Below are 8,482 nucleotides of genomic sequence, written 5' to 3'. Positions count from 1 at the left end.
ATGAGAATATTGGTACACTGTGGTCATGAAGGGATGGGCATGAGCAACAATTTCCAGGTAAGCTGAAAGATTCATACAATGATTATTTGGTTCGAGGGGACCCAAAGCATAAGCAAATATGCAAATATGTGATGTCTTGTTAATCGAGCAGATATTTGAAGTTTACACAGCACTGTTCTCGCATGAAAATATCTTAAAAGTTTATTTCGTGACCCAGAAAGAGTAATATTTCAAACTCCGCCACTGCCTCGTTTGAGTTTTGGACGAAATGGATTCTGGGATATTGCATTTCATCATTTCGAGCTGATTGGAGACCAAAACAGCCAATCAGATTTTTTTGCATCCAAGTCTGTTATTGGCTGGTTTTGTGGCACAACTATAACGGTTTACAGAAAGAGTTGAATGCGCACAGGCAGAAATGTGTGTATGGATAATAGCAAACACTGAAATACATTTTTTGCACACAGCAATGAATTTTGTTCACTCAAATTTAGCTTTTCTTCGCTCAAAATAAATTTCTCCTCAAAATGCAACACTTGCACCTGCAAATTTTTTTTCCGTGCGCTCAGAATAGTGGCACAAAAATAACGCCATACACACTCACCTTAGTTTTGTTTTGCAGTTAAACATGTATTTCAGTAACATAATTCATTAACTTCTCTACTTAAGCCTTACAGTGATATTACAAAACACACACATAAGAGCACTGTTTGGTTTCTAAGATGTATTCTGTTATATTAATTAGGTTTCTCTTTTTTTCAAGTTTCCTGGTTTGGGGAGTTGGCTGTTTCCTGTCTGGGCAAAAGGTGTGGCCAAGGCCTGAAGACTGAGAACCAACCATGTGATTGTCAGTTAGGGGGGTATTTTAGGTTTAGCTTGGTTATTTTGTGCGTAGATAGTATTGATGTTTAGTTCTTTTTCCCCTTGTGTGTGTAAATGGTTTGGCCGAACCACTATAAAAGTCATCATCCTGTCTTTGTGTTTAGGTCAGTTTGTGAGTTAAGTTTAGTATACTTTATTTGGGTAGTTACGTTTCTGTAAGTCACTTTTTGAGTAGAGGTATATTTGCTTGGGCCCTCATAATCACAATCAACTTTAATAGCTCACATTGATATGTGACCACAAACAGGATTGGGCTCTGGCTATTCCATCTTTTTTTTTATCATTTACATGTTCCTATTGGATTTCTAATGGTTGTAAATTAATAATTAATTAATGAAATGTTGAATGAAATCAACATCATAGGTAAAACCCAACAGCAAGATGGTAATGAAACCTGGCAGTGTCAAGCGCTTTCTTGCAAATGTAAGAATTCCAAAAACATGGAACAACCAACAAGTCTTTTTTAATTTTTTTTTTTATCACAGTTAATATTTATATTTATTTATATTTGTTTGGATGTATGCTGAAATGAGTAAAAGTCCTGGGTAAAAATCAGACCCTGATGAATGAAGTTGATGAGTGGCCTGGAAAAAACTGTTCATGGGATGTATTCTTGCTAGTGTTAAAAAGCAGGGGTCTAGTCATGGTCGCATCAGTCTGTTAGGAGGTTCCAAATCTCCTCTTGGGTCTCTACATGTAATTTGATCAATTGCCACTTCACTCAGGGATAGTATAGGTCCTACCTTTGGTGACCAAATCCCAATAGGTACTCAAGGTTCTTAGGACTTTTTCATGGTCAACAAAACTCTACTTTGATCACCTGGAATTCAGTTCACTGTGTTTAACTGGGCACTTAAGATCTTATTACAGAAAAAGCTCATTACACTTCCAGACATTTGTCTCAATCAAAGGGAGTCTTTGATTCAGTAGTAAATTCAGTAGTAAGCAGTCAGCTTAGATTTCTGACATTTACTCGTTATCACACACAGCACACAGGCAGTAGAGGTTTTTGATACGGGCGACAGGGGCGGCATCGTGGTGGAGGGCGGCATCACGGGCATCGGCAAAAAAAAAATACTCATGCTTTCCCCCGACGTCATGCCAGCGCATACTGGGGATGGCATAGGCACTATCTATCGCCCATTTGCTGGGAGTAAGGGCGCCCTCCGTTTGCGAGGTGCGCCCCCTGCTTGCGGCACAGGGAGGAGAGGGCAGGGCGGCGGGATATTCTCGGCTGGCAGGAGCGTCTAATAACCAACTCGCAAAATAAAGCAAAATAAAAACAAACCAACAAACACGAAAACACCAGACATTATGATACAGACTTATAATTTGCACCGATGTTTTTTCGAAATTCTATATGCTAGTGATGTGTCGGTCGCGAACGAAATGGCTCTTAGAGCCGGATCTTTGACGTGAACGACGCGAGCCGACTCCTTATCGCGAGCTGTGTTTTTGGGTTTTTTTTTTACCTTCTCTCACCCTCTCTCTCGCACTTTTTTTCCGCTTCACTCCGCATGTGAGCGTTGTGCTTTGCGCTGGGAAGAGGGGGGAGGGGCGGTAGTTACACTCTCAGTAGCACAGGAACAGAGCGGGAGGGAAAGAGAGAAAGAGAGCCGGGGAGAACAACGTCACTTTAGAAAGGTATAGTAATCATCCGATAAAGGATTCAGAAAGTTTATTCATGCAGGCCCATATGACAGAGAATGTGCATCTTCTTTTTGTTTTCATATTTTAATTTATATTTAATTGTGTTGTGGTTTGCAGTGTTTTGTGTTGTTTCATTTTAAATTTGTTTAAAAAGAAAAAGCTGAAAATTTAAATAGTTAAAAGTTGAACTGTGACTAAAACCACTGGTTTTTGTATTATATGATTTATTTATTACATTTTATGTGGAGTGAATAAATAAAAGTATATTTACGGTGGCCCCTAGAGAAAAAGCACGTACAAACTTCAAAACACGTAAAAACTCCAAAACACAACAGAAGTGCTCCAGGATGCTAGGCGCAGTGTTGAGCTTTTGTTATCTAGAGGCTACACAAGCCAGCAAGTACAAACGACCGGATTTGGTGTATGGTAATAACAGGTAAATGAACTTTTTTTTTTTAATTATTTGAATATATATGAGTGCTTGTGTATAAATACACAAACAATACACATATGCTTTCAATTGTGTAATTTAAGTGATCTAGGTATCTCTGTTTTGGAAGTTCAGTTAATGCTAGAAATGTGTTTTGGAGTTTGTACGTGTTTTGTCTCTGGGGACCACCACATATATTTATATATAAACATATATAAATAAAAACACTTTTTTTTTACATTAGTAATTCCTTTTGTGCATATTTTATATTATTGTTAATAATAAATCAATTAAAGCAACAAAACAACCTGAAGATCCGGTTCGGAGTCGAAAGAGCCGGCTCTTTTTAGTGAGCCGAAAGAGCCGGTTCTCTAAAAAGAGCCGGAAATCCCATCACTACTATATGCGAAAAGTGAGCGTGAGAGCCCTCGGTGTGCCTGCTTGCTGCTGAAGTCAAAGTAAACTTTATTGTCATCTCCGCTACATACAGTCCAGTATATAGAGAGACGAGACGACGTGGCTCCAGTTACAACAGTGCAAGTAAACAAACAATAAATATAAGAAGAGTAAGAAAATAAATATACACTTTAGGACTCGGGGTAAAGGGATCAATAACAATTTAAAATTTATAATTTACAGTTTGATGATTTAAAGTCTCACACACAACCCGTCGAAAGGGGGGGAGACCTGCTGCTTCCAAATAGAGCACATTTCATTCATAATGATGTAAATCCAAGCCCATTATGGATTCATGATTTGAATCCTGGGTTGTGTGAAATCCCAGAAATACACCTTAGACAAAGTGAATCTGTGAACTAAGGTGTAGGTTTATTAGGTTATGTTGTGGTGATCCTCGGGTTGGGGGATAGGTGTTCATACTGGAGTGCAAAATTAAAACCAAGATGGACAAGAAAAGTTCAAAGCCATCAGGTATCCTGAAACAATCAGAATAAGAATACTTTATTAACCCCTAAGGAAATTATGTGGGTTACAGTTGCTCCAAGAAGAAATGGTAAAAATAGTAACAGTGACAGACTAAACTCCAAACAGTACATTATGTTACAGATTTTAATATTAATTAGTCATTGTCAGTTGTTGATTTGTCCTGTTCTAATTGTATGACGAATTATAATGGTAGCCATTTGCATACTATGCATACTCTCTCTCTCTCTTCATATGTGTGTGTGTGTTTCTCTGGTGAAATTCAGTATGGTTCTAACAACAGTTTTATGTTAATGTACAATCCTTAATATTTTTTATGTGTGCGCGTGTGTGTGGGGGGGGGGGGGTTCGCCCAGGGCAGCAAACAGGCTAGGACCGCCACTGCACACAGGTGTATCCCTGCAGTCCCCACAAAAGCTGAAAGCTGCACATTTCTCTCCTTAAATTCCTTTGCACTAGTCTTTAACTTGGAAGCCCTATCTAATTAAAATCACAACTTCAGGAAGATGAAAGGTTGAACAACATAAGTCCCTTGCCAGGATTGTGTAAATAATCCAAAACAAAGACATCATCTTTGCGTTTTTTCAGCCTAAACACTGGAATTTAGTTTAAACCTGCAGGAAGAGACTGAGCTGAAGACAACGCAGAAGGCAGGATGTATCTACAATCCCTGGGTACAGTCTCTAAGTACTTCCTTCTGCCACCATCTGGGAGTAGATTTTACATCTAAAATCAGACTGTTCTCAGGCACACGCAGAATGAACTTTACTCTTTAGCTAAAAAAGCGATGAAAACGAAATTGCAAATTAAAATGACACAACCTTCTTATCTGGCAACAAAAGGTAAATGTAAATATATATTTTTATGATGAGAATATGATTGCTGGCCGTTCAGCTCACTGTTCTATAAAGGTTTTACTTTACAGTGTGTTGCATTATAGTTTCTACCATGACGTCTTCTTACTTTTCCACTTGTTTTTAATCATATCAGTGCATCATCAGTCATTTGTAATTCCCAGAGAGGGAATCCAGGTGCTAGTTAAATCTGAGCTTAAATAGTAGATTTACAAGGATAGCTACATGACATCACCATAAACAGCATATAACAGATTGTGGTAGCCACTGTGGCATGACCTTTTATTTTGTTTACTCCTTTTACATAGGTTTTTGTTTTGTTTTGTTTTTTTGGGGGGGGTGTTTGCCACAGCTTTAAATCCCATCTTCATCGTGAGATGAGGTTTGTGTGCCTTGATGAGATTTACGTAACAACTTTTCTCCCAAGGACCATGAGATAATGTTGACAGTTTTGGGAGAGCCATCTGCTAATTGGTCCATCTGTATCATATTTCAGTGAGAAAAATTAAATGATTTCTGTGCACAAATACCATAACAGTGATAAAAACTTTTCAGAGGTAGACCTGCTGGTGTGTTTCAGATCAATATAATGTTAAAATGATTAGTATAATATAATGTCTGACTGTTGGTATGACGTGCTTTTTATGAAATGCTGTCTCAGGTTTATGCCAGATATAACATGGCATAAACCTTCCAAAAAGCAAAAACTTTCTCTCCTCGGTCCACAGAATATTTTCCCCCAAAATCTTTGGGATCATCAAGATATTTTTGGGCAAATGTGAGACGAGCATTTGTGTTCTTTTTGGTCAGGAGTCCCCGTGGATGTCATTTTTACCCTGTGTCTTTCTAACTGTTGAATCATGAACACTGACCTTAAATGAGACAAGTCTTCAGTTCTTCAGATGTTGTTCTGGGTTCTTTTGTAATCTCCTGGATGAGTCACTGATGTGCTTCTGGGGTCATTTTAGAAGGCACTGTCATTTTCTCCATTAGTGTATACTGGCTCTCACTGTGGTTCACTGGAGTCCCAAAGTCTTTGCCTTGTAACCCTCTCTAGACTGATAGATATAAATGACTTTGTTTCTCAGCTGTTTCTTTAGATTGTTGAATGATAATTTGTTTTTTGATATCTTTAGCTTACTTCACCTAGGCCTGGGTGTAGCTAGTGAAATTGACCTTCACTTTCCAAAAAATGAATCACAGTTAATTCATGATTTAACCAGGGGGTGGAATTACTTCATTTCATGTAAGACCAGGTAGGCTTGGATAGCTTTTTTCCCCAATAATGAATAAAATCATAATTTAAAAAATGCATTTTGTATTTATTTGTTGTACAATTTATTAATATAAAAAAATTCTAATGATATTAAAGATTTAAGTTTAACAAATATGCAAAAAACTGAGAGCTGAGGTAATAGGCAAATAGTTTAACATTGATATCTAGTAACAAAAGTAATATTAAAGTTGTGTGAAAGAGCCAGTCTATGGAAAGCAACTTCAGTGCTTTGCCTTAACCCATATGTTTAATTTCAGTCAGAGAGCACACTGGTGCTATCAGTGTGAGATAAAACATGATACTCCATCTTAGATGGGAGACTTTATTGAGCCATACATTTTTAAATCAAATGGATAATTCCAAATTATAAATTCATCAGTCCATTTGTTAATGTTCTCATTTGGGAACATGATATATAACATGATTTCCTAAAATGCCGTGATTTCTTTTGTTTCAGAATCATAACATGTTGTTCGGTAACCTGCACTATTTTCTGCCTTGTTCTGGCGAAGTGCATTTCCCTCAGGATACTAAACACTGCTGAATCTTGTGTCATGTTTAGTCCTTTGAATGCAAGGGAGAATGCCATTTTTCCAGCTACTGAACAAACTCAATAAGTGAACAGCTGAGTAGACTGAATAACAAAAGGATACTGCAGTGCATGTAAACACACTCTTTCATACGTCTAGCCGACTGTGATAAACTATTGTAATGAAGACCAAGGCAGCCAACTATGTTTTACAGAAGAGTAAGAAATAGGAAAATATAAGAGGATAAAAGTCATGATTTATTCATTGATGAAAGAAACCCTGTTATTTTATTTATGATGTCTTTAAATATAGCTCATGTGAATTAAATAAGTGATTGAGAATGGATGTTCGAACCTAGACTCTTGTGTTACACCCAGGCACTAGCATGATTGGAGTCATCTGTTGTGTGCACATAAACACATCAATCACACATGCACACATTCAAAAACAGACATAAGTTACTGATGGGAGATACACTCCTGAGCCATGCGTCAGCTCTTTACTGGCTGACTCACAGCTCCAACTGGGGAAAAACTGCTACAAAATGTTATAATGATGTTACAATAAAGTTCTAATTATGATAAGTGGTTACTGCTCTTTATGATTAAAAAGGCAATTTCTCATTGGGGAAAAAATGTGCAGGTTTTGGTCTGTAGGATTCCAATTATTATCAAAAGCAGGCTGGTGAAATGACATGCAGCTACATGTCACTGGGAGAATTGTCCTTTCACATTCATTTCTCAGTTCATTAAACCCAGTTTTGTGCTGAGCTGACGTGTTAGTCTTTATATAGATGAGTGTTTTCAAATAAATTATTCACAAAAGCCAGAGGTCTTATTGTTTTCTTTTGTTTATTTTCAATTTTATTTATCATTATTGTGGTTTTTTACATTGTTAACATGATATCGTAGCTGTAAAACAGCCGGGTGCTCCCTGAACTGATTTCTTGTCTATGTAGGGTTAACATATCAGTATATGCCAACTGCAGTGTGTGTTAAAGGATTTACTTGATAGGATGCAGCAACTTAATTATGATGCTCAAACAGAGATTTATTTGGTAAAAATAGCTCATAAATTTAGTCCATAAATTAGTCTAAAAATGTGTTTTTAATCAAAAGCAAAACTCAATCAATCAAAACTATAAATAATCTGTGAATAGAAAATACACGTGTTATCATTGCTTTTGGCTGTTTCAGAGGTTCGTTTATTTTATATTTTTTAGCTCTGTTTATTTTCAACTTTAGCTTTAGTTTTTTTGTTTCTACCAAATCCTTATTTGTAATATATGCAGCTCTTTAGCCCACTGTGTCTGTTGTTAACTTGGAAATTAATGCTGTTCAGCCCCTTTTTACATGTTGACATTTCATTCGATACAGTCATGTGAAAGTAGACTTTATGATTTGGTAATTAGTAGAACCACATTTAGCAGCAAGAACTTGAAGTAATTGCTCTCTGTATAATGTTATCAATCTCTCACATCATTGTAAAGAAATTTGAGTTCACCCTTTTCTACAGTGTTGCTTGGGATCATTTTCCTGAGGCATTACCTAATTTTGGACAAGCTTTAGCTGTTGGACAGATGATCTCACATTCGCCTCTAGAATACTTCTGTGCTGTTTCTGATTTTTTGCATGACATGCTGCACTCCATTTTGGTCTTGAATGTCCAAAGACATTGTTACAGACGTCCCGTTGTTTGTCCTGTTGTCAGATGCAACTTTGCAAACCTATGCCATGCTGCTATACTTCTTAGATATAAGAGCCTTTAGTAAAGAGCCTGAGCACTGCATGTCACGGAGCTTTCAAAAGAGTTATAAATGCCCCCTGTATGGGATGATTCAAAATACCTGACCTGTGTTTTTGTCAGAAATTTCACGGTGAATTAAACTGTAGATTGAGTTGAAAAGTTTGACTACATT

This window comes from Perissodus microlepis, chromosome 7 (assembly GCF_051167445.1).
Source record: "Perissodus microlepis isolate ML-2025 ecotype Zambia chromosome 7, ASM5116744v1, whole genome shotgun sequence".
In the NCBI taxonomy this organism is placed as follows: Eukaryota; Metazoa; Chordata; class Actinopteri; order Cichliformes; family Cichlidae; genus Perissodus; species Perissodus microlepis.
This window is presented reverse-complemented; position numbering follows the sequence as displayed.